Source organism: Lissotriton vulgaris, chromosome 3_1 (genome assembly GCF_964263255.1).
Source record: "Lissotriton vulgaris chromosome 3_1, aLisVul1.2, whole genome shotgun sequence".
Lineage (NCBI taxonomy): Eukaryota > Metazoa > Chordata > Amphibia > Caudata > Salamandridae > Lissotriton > Lissotriton vulgaris.
The window spans coordinates 2,056,157,551-2,056,171,092 of NC_141689.1; the positions used below are offsets into that span (position 1 = coordinate 2,056,157,551).

Sequence of the window (13,542 nt, forward strand, 5' to 3'; positions counted from 1 at the left end):
GACGTCACCGCCACCCCAGACATAAACGTCATACTAGGGGGGGACTTCAATATGGTGTTTGACACGGTGCTGGATAGATCGGCGCAACGCTCCCCCCAGACCGGGTCTTTCTCCACCACCTGCACAGACCGACTCAAAGAACTCACCCAAACGACAGGGAATACTCATACTATTCCAACACACATAAGACCTACGCTAGATTGGACCACCTCTTGGCCTCTGGCCCGGTCTGTACACTAGCCACCTCGACAGAGATAGGAGTGATTTCACTTTCGGACCACGTACCGGTTTCCACCACACTCACGTTGCCACCTATCTCAGGACCCCCCAGGGTGTGGCATCTCCGAGACACTTTACTACATAGAAAAGAGGTAATAAAACACATCCAGGACACAATCCGTGACTACCAGCTACACAATGCTAACAACAACATAACACAGGCGACACAGTGGGCAGCCATGAAGGCAGTGCTACGGGGAGAATTCATAGCCATCTCCGCAGCAGAGAATAAAGATACACAGCTCAAGCGTGACGAACTGACCCTCCAGGTGCGGGAGTTAGAACGAATCCACCAGCGAACAGGAGCCCCCAGGATCTGGAAACAACTTAACACAGCCAGACACCTCCTGTCCGCACTAGACACAGACCAGGCGGAATATGCAGCCTTACGGCTGAGACATGCCTATTACACGGGAGGAGACAGGTGTGGTAGGCTGCTGGCAAGCAGACTCCGCATCTTACAACACCAACAGACGGTGAAAGAACTTTCCCGCCCGATGGAGTGACGGTCACGGAAGACGTAGAGATTGCCGACACGTTTCGAGAATTCTACGCCTCTCTCTATGCCGGGGACCGCCTCGACGGTACGGCGGTGGCCGAGTACCTAGACTCAGTGGCGCTCCCTTCCCTGGAGCCCTCGCAGGCGGAATACCTCGACAGAGACATCCGTATAGAAGAGGTGATATCCGCCATAGCCAAAATCAAACCCGGGAAGGCCCCGGGACCGGACAGTTTCATGGGTCTCTTCTACAAGTCCTTCTGCACTATTTTAGCCCCGATCCTGAACCGTCTGTTTAACACCTTCTCAGACCCAGGGGCGATCCCACGAGATCTCCTACAGGCGTCTCTCTCAGTCATCCCCAAACCAGGGAAAGACAAGTCTAAATGCAGCTCATACCGTCCCATCTCACTGTTAAACATCGACCTCAAACTGTACACGAGCATCTTAGCAGCCCGTCTGGGCCCCCACCTGCCGGGCCTCGTTGACCCCGACTAGGCGGGATTCATACCGGACCGCCAGACGGTCGATCACACCAAACGAGTCACTCACCTTATAGAGAAGACCTCCCGAACCCCCGGGGAACGTATGCTTTTGGCGGTTGATGCCAAAAAAGCATTCAACCGAGTCCATTAACTGTATCTGGAGATGGTCTTGCGGAAAATGGGCATCAGTGAGAAATTCAGCACCTTCATATTCAATTGCTACACATTTCCCACAGCAGTAATCCGGGCCAACGGCTACAATTCCCAAAGCTTTCTTATTGAGAGGGGCACGAGACAGGGCTGCCCTCTGTCGCCCCTGCTCTTTGTCCTTTATATGGAGCCACTGGCCCAAAAGATCCGCCAAAATACCGCGGTGACGGGGATAAAATTTGGGGGCTACACACATACCATTAGCCTTTACGCAGACGACGTCTTGCTCACACTGGACAACCCGCGAACGGCCCTCCCCGCGAGCCTGGCGGAACTGGAGGAATTTGTGACGGTGGCTGGCTTTAAAATGAACGCTGATAAATCACTGGCCCTCGATCTTTCCCTGAATCCCTCCACCAGGGAATACCTGCAGACCTCCCTTCCTATCCAGTGGGCATCGGGGACGGTGCCCTACCTAGGGATCAAACTGGCCTCCACACTCCCAGCTATGACAACGGTTAATTACACCGCGCTCCAGCAGAAGGTCCGCGGGGAATTGGACCGGTGGAAAAACCTTCCTCTCTCGTTGCTGGGCAGGATCGCTGCTGTCAAGATGACAGTTTTGCCACAAATTCTGTACCTCTTTCGGGCACTGCCGCTCCAGCCGCCCACGGGATGGCTCCGACACACACAGGCAGATCTCGCCCGCTTCATCTGGCAGGGCCGGAAGCCGAGAATGCGAAGGGCCCTGACCATGCTTGCCCCAGAAGAGAGGGGGTTAGAAGTGACGGACCTACACAAATATTTCCGAGCGGCACAATTGCGTTACTTGGTGGAATGGAGCAGGTGGGAGTCCGAAAAACCCTGGTTATTCCAGGATCAAGCAATAGCGGGACGTCTGCTTCAGGAAATTCCATTCCTTCCCAAAACAGCCCGACCGGCTAATCTTTATGCTTCGTTTGTCACAGGGGTTCCATTACGAGCGTGGGACGCCACTAACGTAGTACACGATCTCACTACCTTCCCCTAGCCTCTAACAACACTAGTCGATAACCCGGACTTCACCCCTGGTATGGCGAAGGGAGCCTACACCCATTGGCGTTCAGCGGGATGCCGCTCCCTCTGTCACGTATATGGTCCGGAGGGAGTGCTCCCCTTCCCCCTCTTCCGACAGGAATATAACTTCCCGGAAACAGAATGCATGCGTTACCTTCAGGTTCGCCACTGGGCTCTACAGCCACAGGTGAGGGAGACTGCCGACCGCCTCTTTTGACCATACGAGAGATGGCTACTGACTCGCACTTCGGACGCCAAACTCATATCTGACATTTACAAATTCCTTCAACCACATTCAACCCATCTTTATAATCCGGGAAGGGAGCGGTGGGAGAGAGAACTAGGCAGGACACTGAGTCATAAAGAATGGAGCCAAATTTCCTACAGAGCGCGACACTCGGCATACCATTCAGGGCTGACTGAGACACTAACTGAGGTAACCACATATTGGTACTATACCCCGGAACGCATTAGCAAAATGGATCATAGTAAAGACAAGAACTGCTGGAGGGGTTGCGGGCACACGGGCACTCTACTACACATTCTATGGGACTGCCCCCTGATACAACCATACTGGACACAAGTGATTGACGACATAGATGCACACTTCCTCACCGAACTACCCCGCTTTCCTGCCTACATCATACTTGGGCTCCCCAATCCCCTAACATACCCCCTACGCTCTTGAAGAGGACGCCAAATGGCCATTGCCCTAGGCTCGGCGATCCAAAACATTTTGATACACTGGCGCACAGCCACTGTCCCTTCCACTACCGGTTGGCTACATCGGCTATGGGGGGTGTTGGGGATGGAGAAGATGTCCATTACACTAGCCGGAGACATAGACCAATTTGAGGAGATATGGCAGCCGTTTCACACTCTATTGATCACAGAATTCAGGAAACTTACATGCCCGCGATACCTCCGCCTATTGCGCCTCTCGAAACCGGAGGACAAGGGCCACTGATGGAAAGGAAACAATGGGGCCCCGAATTGAGGCATGCTGGGGCGTCATAGGAGTAGAATGACCTGAGCACTGGACAGGGAGGGGCGGGGAGGGGGTGTTGGGAGGTTGGGGGGAGGGAGTAAGGGAGTTTTCCACCTGGAAGGCATGTTGCACTTTTTCCTTACAGAGCAAAGCAGCAACAGATCTAATGAGTACTGGACTTTCAGGAAGCCTTCTCGTGCACTACCTGTACCTTTCTTATGTATACTATCGCTGCTGATGTTGTTTTATCTACCCTGTATGATTTGCCTTCCAGGTGCAGTTTTCAAATAAAGAGTTAAACCTAAAGTGCCCTTGGTAATAGGGCTCTAGCTGTATCGCCGCTTTCTCGGCACAATTCGCGGAGAAAGCGGCGATACAAGCCCTTGGTAATATGCCCCCTTCTGCCTACACGTCAATCTTTTGGAATTCAATTTTGATTTTCCTTTTGACTACGTCTTTCGTAGCTGCCTCAACACTCACGTGTTTCTGTTAAATAGATTAGCGCCTAAATCATATACAAGCTACAGTGACACATGAGGTGTACCTGGTAAATGTTTCCTGTGTTTATCAGTCAAATGTATGCTATCTTTAATGTGGGCTGGGGAGAAGTGTCCCTTCCATTAAAGGTAGAGTATGCCATATCACAGCATGTTTCAGCACTGAATGTTTAACTCACTGAGCTGGCATAGGTTATACTTTCAGAAAAAGTTATAAAATGTTATTTATTTATTGTTCAAGAAAAGGTAGCCATAGAATAACTAATAAAGAATGATTTTAACCTAAGCACTACCAATTTACAAGAGCATGCATCAGATTTTCTGCAAGAAGCAATGCATGTGCATAGAAAGCTGGTTGGAAAAGGTCTGCATGGTTTTGCACTGTTAGCCTGGCCCGGGAAGTACCATGAGCATGTTTAGATTACCCCAAAGCCAGATGTACTAACCTATTGTGTATTTACAAGCACTGTGAATTTCAAAATAGCATGCTTGCAACCACAAAGTAGGTTCTCTATATGTACTAATCCCATTTTAGAAGTCAGAAAACGTTTGCAAATGGATACAGATTAAAAAATTGTAAGGGAAGTGTTATAGGCATCACTTCAGAACTGCAAATCGATATGAGATGTATCTATGTTTTTCAGGGGTAATCTGGTCAGAAAACATTGAACAATTACCGACTCCGGAGAAGGACCCATTCACAAAAGGAACGCCTTCCCCTTAGTGAATATAAAAAAAGAAATGTTGGGGAGTCGGCAGTGGTACAGAGGACCTGTGACAACTTTCAAACTTACTTTTCAAAAAGGTGGACATATATTTTAAATGGAGCATTGTTTCCTTTAACCCATTCTATGCCGAGGACGTAACGATTACTCCCTCGTCTGTGGCGCTGTTGTGTCAAAGCCATAACAATTGCGTCATCATCGCACCACAGTAGAGGGATTTCCTTTTCAGTTTTTTAGCCTCAGGGGCTGAGGAAGAGCTTCCCCAGCCTTCCAAGGCATTTTTAGGTCTCGGCATCGAGACCTATTGTTATGGAGTTCGCTCTGAAGGGACCTAGAGCTGTGAACACGCCGACCAGGGTCCGTGAACGCGCACACACACAGGCAGGCATGGCCGTGCACACACAGACACACACAGAAACAGACACACACACGCACGCACACACACACCCCATCCCTCTCTGCCCACTCCCTCTCTGCCGCCCCCCCTCTACCCACACTCACCGGGCTCTTTCCCTCTGCAGTTGGTCAGTCATGGCAGCAGGCAAACTCGTGTCTTCTCCGGCGATCCTTCAGCTGATGTGCACGCCCACGCTGCGTCACGTGCGCGCCCACCACGCTGTTTTCACGTTTGTTGATCCTCAGCTTGTTATATACTTTGGCTATGGACAATTAGACCACCGTTTTGCTCCGTCAATCATGTTTTCTTGGGCTGCGGTGTCTACAAGGCAAGGGGGCAGTGCACTGCACATGGATTTATCCTCGTCACGCCAATCGGTATTGTTTAATTTTATTTCTTTCGATCAGCATGTTTTTTTGTAATCTCTGGGAGAGCCGACGCTGGGACTTGAACCCCATTCCACAGTGTCAAAGTCTGGACACGGAGTGAAAGAACGTGGCTGTGCAAGCTACCACTGGACCCACTATACTCAGTTACCATGAGGTGGCGATATCTGCCACTCACTTTCCTCACTGCACCTTTGTGTTAGCCACGATGATCATAATCATTTCTATCCACTTTCATAATAGGCTTGTATTTTCAAAGATATCCTCTAATACTGAAAAAAAATTAGGGCAATAAATATCTATACAGCAGAGTACGTAAACACAAAATGTCATGACATTTTGCACACTGTTGCAGGTCCGCTGTAGTCAAGGAGATTGTCTTCTGAGAAGTGTTTACATCCTCAAAATGACTTTCCAGTGTAGAGGACCATTGGTGCACCTGCTTATCTGGCAATATGCATAAGGATTACTACCTATCTCACTAATATTTTATCTTCGTAAATAGTTTGTTCACAGTACATTGTAAATTGTTTTCACATCATGGGAGTTCTAAAAATTGAATTCTGTTCATCGCTTCTAAATGAGGCGCTTTTTGGCATTCTTCGACAATGCTTTCAAACTAATTTCTGCTACTGCGGTAGATGGATGGCACTCCGGAGAATATTGTGTTGATCGGTATAGCTCTATAAGCCGTGCGCGCCCCTGGTGACCCTCCCGCCCGACCCCAGGTCTGCCCAGTAGAACGGCGCTCACTTCATCCCTCTGTGAGGCAGAAGGTGAGTGTGAGTGCAGAGTGCGCAGAGTGCGAAGTAGTGAGTGCAGAGTGAGTGTGCAGAGTGAGTGTGCAGAGTGCAGAGTAGTGAGTGCAGAGTAGTGAGTGTGCAGAGTAGTGAGTGTGCAGAGTAGTGAGTGTGCAGAGTAGTGAGTGTGTAGAGTAGTGAGTGCAGGGTAGTGAGTGCAGGGTAGTGAGTGCAGAGTAGTGAGTGCAGAGTAGTGAGTGCAGAGTAGTGAGTGCAGAGTAGTGAGTGCAGAGTGCAGAGTAGTGAGTGCAGAGTGCAGAGTAGTGAGTGCAGAGTGCAGAGTAGTGAGTGCAGAGTGCAGAGTAGTGAGTGCAGAGTGCAGAGTAGTGAGTGCAGAGTAGTGAGTGCAGAGTAGTGAGTGCAGAGTAGTGAGTGCAGAGTAGTGAGTGCAGAGTGCAGAGTAGTGAGTGCAGAGTGGAGAGTAGTGAGTGCAGAGTGCAGAGTAGTGAGTGCTGAGTGCAGAGTAGTGAGTGCAGAGTGCAGAGTAGTGAGTGCAGAGTGCAGAGTAGTGAGTGCGGAGTGCAGAGTAGTGAGTGCAGAGTAGTGAGTGCAGAGTAGTGAGTGCAGAGTAGTGAGTGCAGAGTAGTGAGTGCAGAGTGCAGAGTAGTGAGTGCAGAGTAGTGAGTGCAGAGTAGTGAGTGCAGAGTAGTGAGTGCAGAGAGTGCAGAGTAGTGAGTGCAGAGTGCAAAGTAGTGAGTGCAAAGTAGTGAGTGCAGAGTAGTGAGTGCAGAGTAGTGAGTGCAGAGTAGTGAGTGCAGAGTGCAGAGTAGTGAGTGCAGAGTGCAGAGTGCAGAGTAGTGAGTGCAGAGTAGTGAGTGCAGAGTGCAGAGTAGTGAGTGCAGAGTGCAGAGTAGTGAGTGCAGAGTGCAGGGTAGTGAGTGCAGAGAGTGCAGAGTAGTGAGTGCAGAGTAGTGAGTGCAGAGTAGTGAGTGCAGAGTAGTGAGTGCAGAGTAGTGAGTGCAGAGAGTGCAGAGTAGTGAGTGCAGGGTGCAGAGTAGTGAGTGCAGAGTGCAGAGTAGTGAGTGCAGAGTAGTGAGTGCAGAGTAGTGAGTGCAGAGTAGTGAGTGCAGAGTAGTGAGTGCAGAGTAGTGAGTGCAGAGAGTGCAGAGTAGTGAGTGCAGAGTGCAAAGTAGTGAGTGCAAAGTAGTGAGTGCAGAGTAGTGAGTGCAGAGTAGTGAGTGCAGAGTAGTGAGTGCAGAGTAGTGAGTGCAGAGTGCAGAGTAGTGAGTGCAGAGTGCAGAGTAGTGAGTGCAGAGTGCAGAGTAGTGAGTGCAGAGTGCAGAGTAGTGAGTGCAGAGTGCAGGGTAGTGAGTGCAGAGAGTGCAGAGTAGTGAGTGCAGAGTAGTGAGTGCAGAGTAGTGAGTGCAGAGTAGTGAGTGCAGAGTAGTGAGTGCAGAGAGTGCAGAGTAGTGAGTGCAGGGTGCAGAGTAGTGAGTGCAGAGTGCAGAGTAGTGAGTGCAGAGTGCAGAGTAGTGAGTGCAGAGTAGTGAGTGCAGAGTAGTGAGTGCAGAGTAGTGAGTGCAGAGTAGTGAGTGCAGAGTGCAGAGTGCAGAGTAGTGAGTGCAGAGTAGTGAGTGCAGAGTGCAGAGTAGTGAGTGCAGAGTAGTGAGTGCAAAGTGAAGAGTAGTGAGTAGTGAGTGAAGAGTAGTGAGTAGTGAGTGCAGAGTAGTGAGTGCAGAGTAGTGAGTGCAGAGTAGTGAGTGCAAAGTAGTGAGTGCAGAGTGCAGAGTAGTGAGTGCAGAGTAGTGAGTGCAGAGTGCAGAGTAGTGAGTGCAGAGTGCAGAGTGCAGAGTAGTGAGTGCAGAGTGCAGAGTAGTGAGTGCAGAGTGCAGAGTAGTGAGTGCAAAGTGAAGAGTAGTGAGTAGTGAGTGAAGAGTAGTGAGTAGTGAGTGAAGAGTAGTGAGTGCAGAGTAGTAAGTGCAGAGTGCAGAGTAGTGAGTGCAGAGTAGTGAGTGCAGAGTGCAGAGTAGTGAGTGCAGAGTGCAGAGTAGTGAGTGCAGAGTGCAAAGTAGTGAGTGCAGAGTAGTGAGTGCAGAGTAGTGAGTGCAGAGTAGTGAGTGCAGAGTAGTGAGTGCAGAGTAGTGAGTGCAGAGTAGTGAGTGCAGCGTGCAGAGTAGTGAGTGCAGAGTGCAGAGTAGTGAGTGCAGAGTGCAGAGTAGTGAGTGCAGAGTGCAGAGTAGTGAGTGCAGAGTAGTGAGTGCAGAGTAGTGAGTGCAGAGTAGTGAGTGCAGAGTGCAGAGTAGTGAGTGCAGAGTAGTGAGTGCAGAGTGCAGAGTAGTGAGTGCAGAGAGTGCAGAGTAGTGAGTGCAGAGTGCAAAGTAGTGAGTGCAAAGTAGTGAGTGCAGAGTAGTGAGTGCAGAGTAGTGAGTGCAGAGTAGTGAGTGCAGAGTAGTGAGTGCAGAGTAGTGAGTGCAGAGTAGTGAGTGCAGAGAGTGCAGAGTAGTGAGTGCAGAGAGTGCAGAGTAGTGAGTGCAGGGTGCAGAGTAGTGAGTGCAGAGTGCAGAGTAGTGAGTGCAGAGTAGTGAGTGCAGAGTGCAGAGTAGTGAGTGCAGAGTGCAGAGTGCAGAGTAGTGAGTGCAGAGTGCAGAGTGCAGAGTAGTGAGTGCAGAGTGCAGAGTAGTGAGTGCAGAGTGCAGAGTGCAGAGTAGTGAGTGCAGAGTGCAGAGTAGTGAGTGCAGAGTGCAGAGTAGTGAGTGCAGAGTGCAGAGTAGTGAGTGCAGAGTAGTGAGTGCAGAGTGCAGAGTAGTGAGTGCAGAGTGCAGAGTAGTGAGTGCAGAGTAGTGAGTGCAGAGTAGTGAGTGCAGAGTAGTGAGTGCAGAGTAGTGAGTGCAGAAAGTGCAGAGTAGTGAGTGCAGGGTGCAGAGTAGTGAGTGCAGAGTGCAGAGTAGTGAGTGCAGAGTGCAGAGTAGTGAGTGCAGAGTGCAGAGTAGTGAGTGCAGAGTAGTGAGTGCAGAGTAGTGAGTGCAGAGTGCAAAGTAGTGAGTGCAGAGTGCAAAGTAGTGAGTGCAGAGTGCAAAGTAGTGAGTGCAGAGTGCAAAGTAGTGAGTGCAGAGTGCAAAGTAGTGAGTGCAGAGTGCAGAGTAGTGAGTGCAGAGTGCAGAGTAGTGAGTGCAGAGTAGTGAGTGCAGAGTAGTGAGTGCAGAGTAGTGAGTGCAGAGTAGTGAGTGCAGAGTACAGAGTAGTGAGTGCAGAGTGCAAAGTAGTGAGTGCAGAGTGCAAAGTAGTGAGTGCAGAGTGCAAAGTAGTGAGTGCAGAGTAGTGAGTGCAGAGTGCAGAGTAGTGAGTGCAGAGTGCAGAGTAGTGAGTGCAGAGTGCAGAGTAGTGAGTGCAGAGTGCAGAGTAGTGAGTGCAGAGTGCAGAGTAGTGAGTGCAGAGTGCAGAGTAGTGAGTGCAGAGTGCAGAATAGTGAGTGCAGAGTGCAGAATAGTGAGTGCAGAGTGCAGAGTAGTGAGTGCAGAGTAGTGAGTGCAGAGTAGTGAGTGCAGAGTAGTGAGTGCAGAGTAGTGAGTGCAGAGTAGTGAGTGCAGAGTGCAGAGTAGTGAGTGCAGAGTGCAGAGTAGTGAGTGCAGAGTGCAGAGTAGTGAGTGCAGAGTAGTGAGTGCAGAGTAGTGAGTGCAGAGTAGTGAGTGCAGAGTAGTGAGTGCAGAGTAGTGAGTGCAGAGTAGTGAGTGCAAAGTAGTGAGTGCAGAGTGCAGAGTAGTGAGTGCAGAGTAGTGAGTGCAGAGTGCAGAGTAGTGAGTGCAGAGTGCAGAGTGCAGAGTAGTGAGTGCAGAGTGCAGAGTAGTGAGTGCAGAGTGCAGAGTAGTGAGTGCAAAGTGAAGAGTAGTGAGTAGTGAGTGAAGAGTAGTGAGTAGTGAGTGGAGAGTAGTGAGTGCAGAGTAGTGAGTGCAGAGTGCAGAGTAGTGAGTGCAGAGTAGTGAGTGCAGAGTAGTGAGTGCAGAGTGCAGAGTAGTGAGTGCAGAGTGCAAAGTAGTGAGTGCAGAGTAGTGAGTGCAGAGTAGTGAGTGCAGAGTAGTGAGTGCAGAGTAGTGAGTGCAGAGTAGTGAGTGCAGCGTGCAGAGTAGTGAGTGCAGAGTGCAGAGTAGTGAGTGCAGAGTGCAGAGTAGTGAGTGCAGAGTAGTGAGTGCAGAGTAGTGAGTGCAGAGTAGTGAGTGCAGAGTGCAGAGTAGTGAGTGCAGAGTAGTGAGTGCAGAGTGCAGAGTAGTGAGTGCAGAGAGTGCAGAGTAGTGAGTGCAGAGTGCAGAGTAGTGAGTGCAGAGTAGTGAGTGCAGAGTAGTGAGTGCAGAGTAGTGAGTGCAGAGTAGTGAGTGCAGAGTAGTGAGTGCAGAGTAGTGAGTGCAGAGTGCAGAGTAGTGAGTGCAGAGTGCAGAGTAGTGAGTGCAGAGTGCAGAGTAGTGAGTGCAGAGTAGTGAGTGCAGAGTAGTGAGTGCAGAGTAGTGAGTGCAGAGTAGTGAGTGCAGAGTAGTGAGTGCAGAGTAGTGAGTGCAAAGTAGTGAGTGCAGAGTGCAGAGTAGTGAGTGCAGAGTAGTGAGTGCAGAGTGCAGAGTAGTGAGTGCAGAGTGCAGAGTGCAGAGTAGTGAGTGCAGAGTGCAGAGTAGTGAGTGCAGAGTGCAGAGTAGTGAGTGCAAAGTGAAGAGTAGTGAGTAGTGAGTGAAGAGTAGTGAGTAGTGAGTGGAGAGTAGTGAGTGCAGAGTAGTGAGTGCAGAGTGCAGAGTAGTGAGTGCAGAGTAGTGAGTGCAGAGTAGTGAGTGCAGAGTGCAGAGTAGTGAGTGCAGAGTGCAAAGTAGTGAGTGCAGAGTAGTGAGTGCAGAGTAGTGAGTGCAGAGTAGTGAGTGCAGAGTAGTGAGTGCAGAGTAGTGAGTGCAGCGTGCAGAGTAGTGAGTGCAGAGTGCAGAGTAGTGAGTGCAGAGTGCAGAGTAGTGAGTGCAGAGTAGTGAGTGCAGAGTAGTGAGTGCAGAGTAGTGAGTGCAGAGTGCAGAGTAGTGAGTGCAGAGTAGTGAGTGCAGAGTGCAGAGTAGTGAGTGCAGAGAGTGCAGAGTAGTGAGTGCAGAGTGCAAAGTAGTGAGTGCAAAGTAGTGAGTGCAGAGTAGTGAGTGCAGAGTAGTGAGTGCAGAGTAGGGAGTGCAGAGTAGTGAGTGCAGAGTAGTGAGTGCAGAGTAGTGAGTGCAGAGTAGTGAGTGCAGAGAGTGCAGAGTAGTGAGTGCAGAGAGTGCAGAGTAGTGAGTGCAGGGTGCAGAGTAGTGAGTGCAGAGTGCAGAGTAGTGAGTGCAGAGTAGTGAGTGCAGAGTGCAGAGTAGTGAGTGCAGAGTGCAGAGTGCAGAGTAGTGAGTGCAGAGTGCAGAGTGCAGAGTAGTGAGTGCAGAGTGCAGAGTGCAGAGTAGTGAGTGCAGAGTGCAGAGTAGTGAGTGCAAAGTGCAGAGTAGTGAGTGCAGAGTGCAGAGTAGTGAGTGCAGAGTGCAGAGTAGTGAGTGCAGAGTGCAGAGTAGTGAGTGCAGAGTAGTGAGTGCAGAGTAGTGAGTGCAGAGTAGTGAGTGCAGAGTAGTGAGTGCAGAAAGTGCAGAGTAGTGAGTGCAGGGTGCAGAGTAGTGAGTGCAGAGTGCAGAGTAGTGAGTGCAGAGTGCAGAGTAGTGAGTGCAGAGTGCAGAGTAGTGAGTGCAGAGTAGTGAGTGCAGAGTAGTGAGTGCAGAGTGCAAAGTAGTGAGTGCAGAGTGCAAAGTAGTGAGTGCAGAGTGCAAAGTAGTGAGTGCAGAGTGCAAAGTAGTGAGTGCAGAGTGCAAAGTAGTGAGTGCAGAGTGCAGAGTAGTGAGTGCAGAGTGCAGAGTAGTGAGTGCAGAGTGCAGAGTAGTGAGTGCAGAGTAGTGAGTGCAGAGTAGTGAGTGCAGAGTAGTGAGTGCAGAGTAGTGAGTGCAGAGTAGTGAGTGCAGAGTACAGAGTAGTGAGTGCAGAGTGCAAAGTAGTGAGTGCAGAGTGCAAAGTAGTGAGTGCAGAGTGCAAAGTAGTGAGTGCAGAGTAGTGAGTGCAGAGTGCAGAGTAGTGAGTGCAGAGTGCAGAGTAGTGAGTGCAGAGTGCAGAATAGTGAGTGCAGAGTGCAGAATAGTGAGTGCAGAGTGCAGAATAGTGAGTGCAGAGTAGTGAGTGCAGAGTAGTGAGTGCAGAGTAGTGAGTGCAGAGTAGTGAGTGCAGAGTAGTGAGTGCAGAGTGCAGAGTAGTGAGTGCAGAGTGCAGAGTAGTGAGTGCAGAGTGCAGAGTAGTGAGTGCAGAGTGCAGAGTAGTGAGTGCAGAGTGCAGAGTAGTGAGTGCAGAGTAGTGAGTGCAGAGTAGTGAGTGCAGAGTAGTGAGCGCAGAGTTGTGAGCGCAGAGTTGTGAGCGCAGAGTTGTGAGCGCAGAGTTGTGAGCGCAGAGTTGTGAGCGCAGAGTTGTGAGCGCAGAGTTGTGAGCGCAGAATGCAGAGAGCGCAGAATGCAGAGAGCGCAGAATGCAGAGTTGCGAGCGCAGAGGAGTGAGCGCAGAATGCAGAGTTGCGAGCGCAGAGGAGTGAGCGCAGAATGCAGAGTTGCGAGCGCAGAGGAGTGAGCGCAGAATGCAGAGTTGCGAGCGCAGAGGAGTGAGCGCAGAATGCAGAGTTGCGAGCGCAGAGGAGTGAGCGCAGAATGCAGAGTTGCGAGCGCAGAGGAGTGAGCGCAGAATGCAGAGTTGAGTGTGCAGAGGAGTGAGCGCAGAATGCAGAGTTGCGAGCGCAGAGGAGTGAGCGCAGAATGCAGAGTGAGTGTGCAGAGGAGTGAGCGCAGAATGCAGAGTGAGTGTGCAGAGCGGTGTGTGCTGTTGAGTGCAGAGCGCTGTGTATTGGCAATGTAAATGACAATGTCATTTGTTTATGATTTAAAGAAAAAAAAAGAAATGTCATGAGCAATGCCAATAGCTCTTCCTTTAATGATGCCGAGACCATTGCATTGTAAATGCTTGTTATCAATGTAATGACGATCGCGCACAGGGCGCGCTGACGTCATTATATTGAAAGTAAAACTGAAAAGAGGCAATGGGCTCATTTCAGTATCACTGCTTCAGTGCTTGTGCTACTCTCTGAGCCCTCCGCTCACAGAAACGCGTGGCAGAAGTATTATTGGAAAGGTGAGAATCTTCCCTTTCCAATGGTACACTTTCGTAGTGGATCCCTGCTTGGGTATCGCCGCAGGAGGGTGATGCACCACTAGACAACAGGAAGGGGGGAGCGGCCCCATGGACAATGTTTTTAGTAAAATGTAGTCTTTCTCCCCCCCCAC

At 50.4% G+C, this 13,542-nt stretch overlaps 1 protein-coding gene across 2 annotated transcripts in view; it reads right to left on the reverse strand.

Moving 5' to 3' along the window:
- The window catches only part of PDGFRL (platelet derived growth factor receptor like), a 534,427-nt gene extending 529,166 nt beyond the window's left edge, over positions 1–5,261 (reverse strand). For both annotated transcript variants that reach the window (XM_086962582.1, XM_086962581.1), the window contains exon 1: positions 5,181–5,261. The gene's annotated coding sequence lies outside the window, so the exon portion shown is untranslated. The remainder of the gene's footprint in view (positions 1–5,180) is intronic.
- Positions 5,262–13,542: the final 8,281 nt, after the last annotated feature.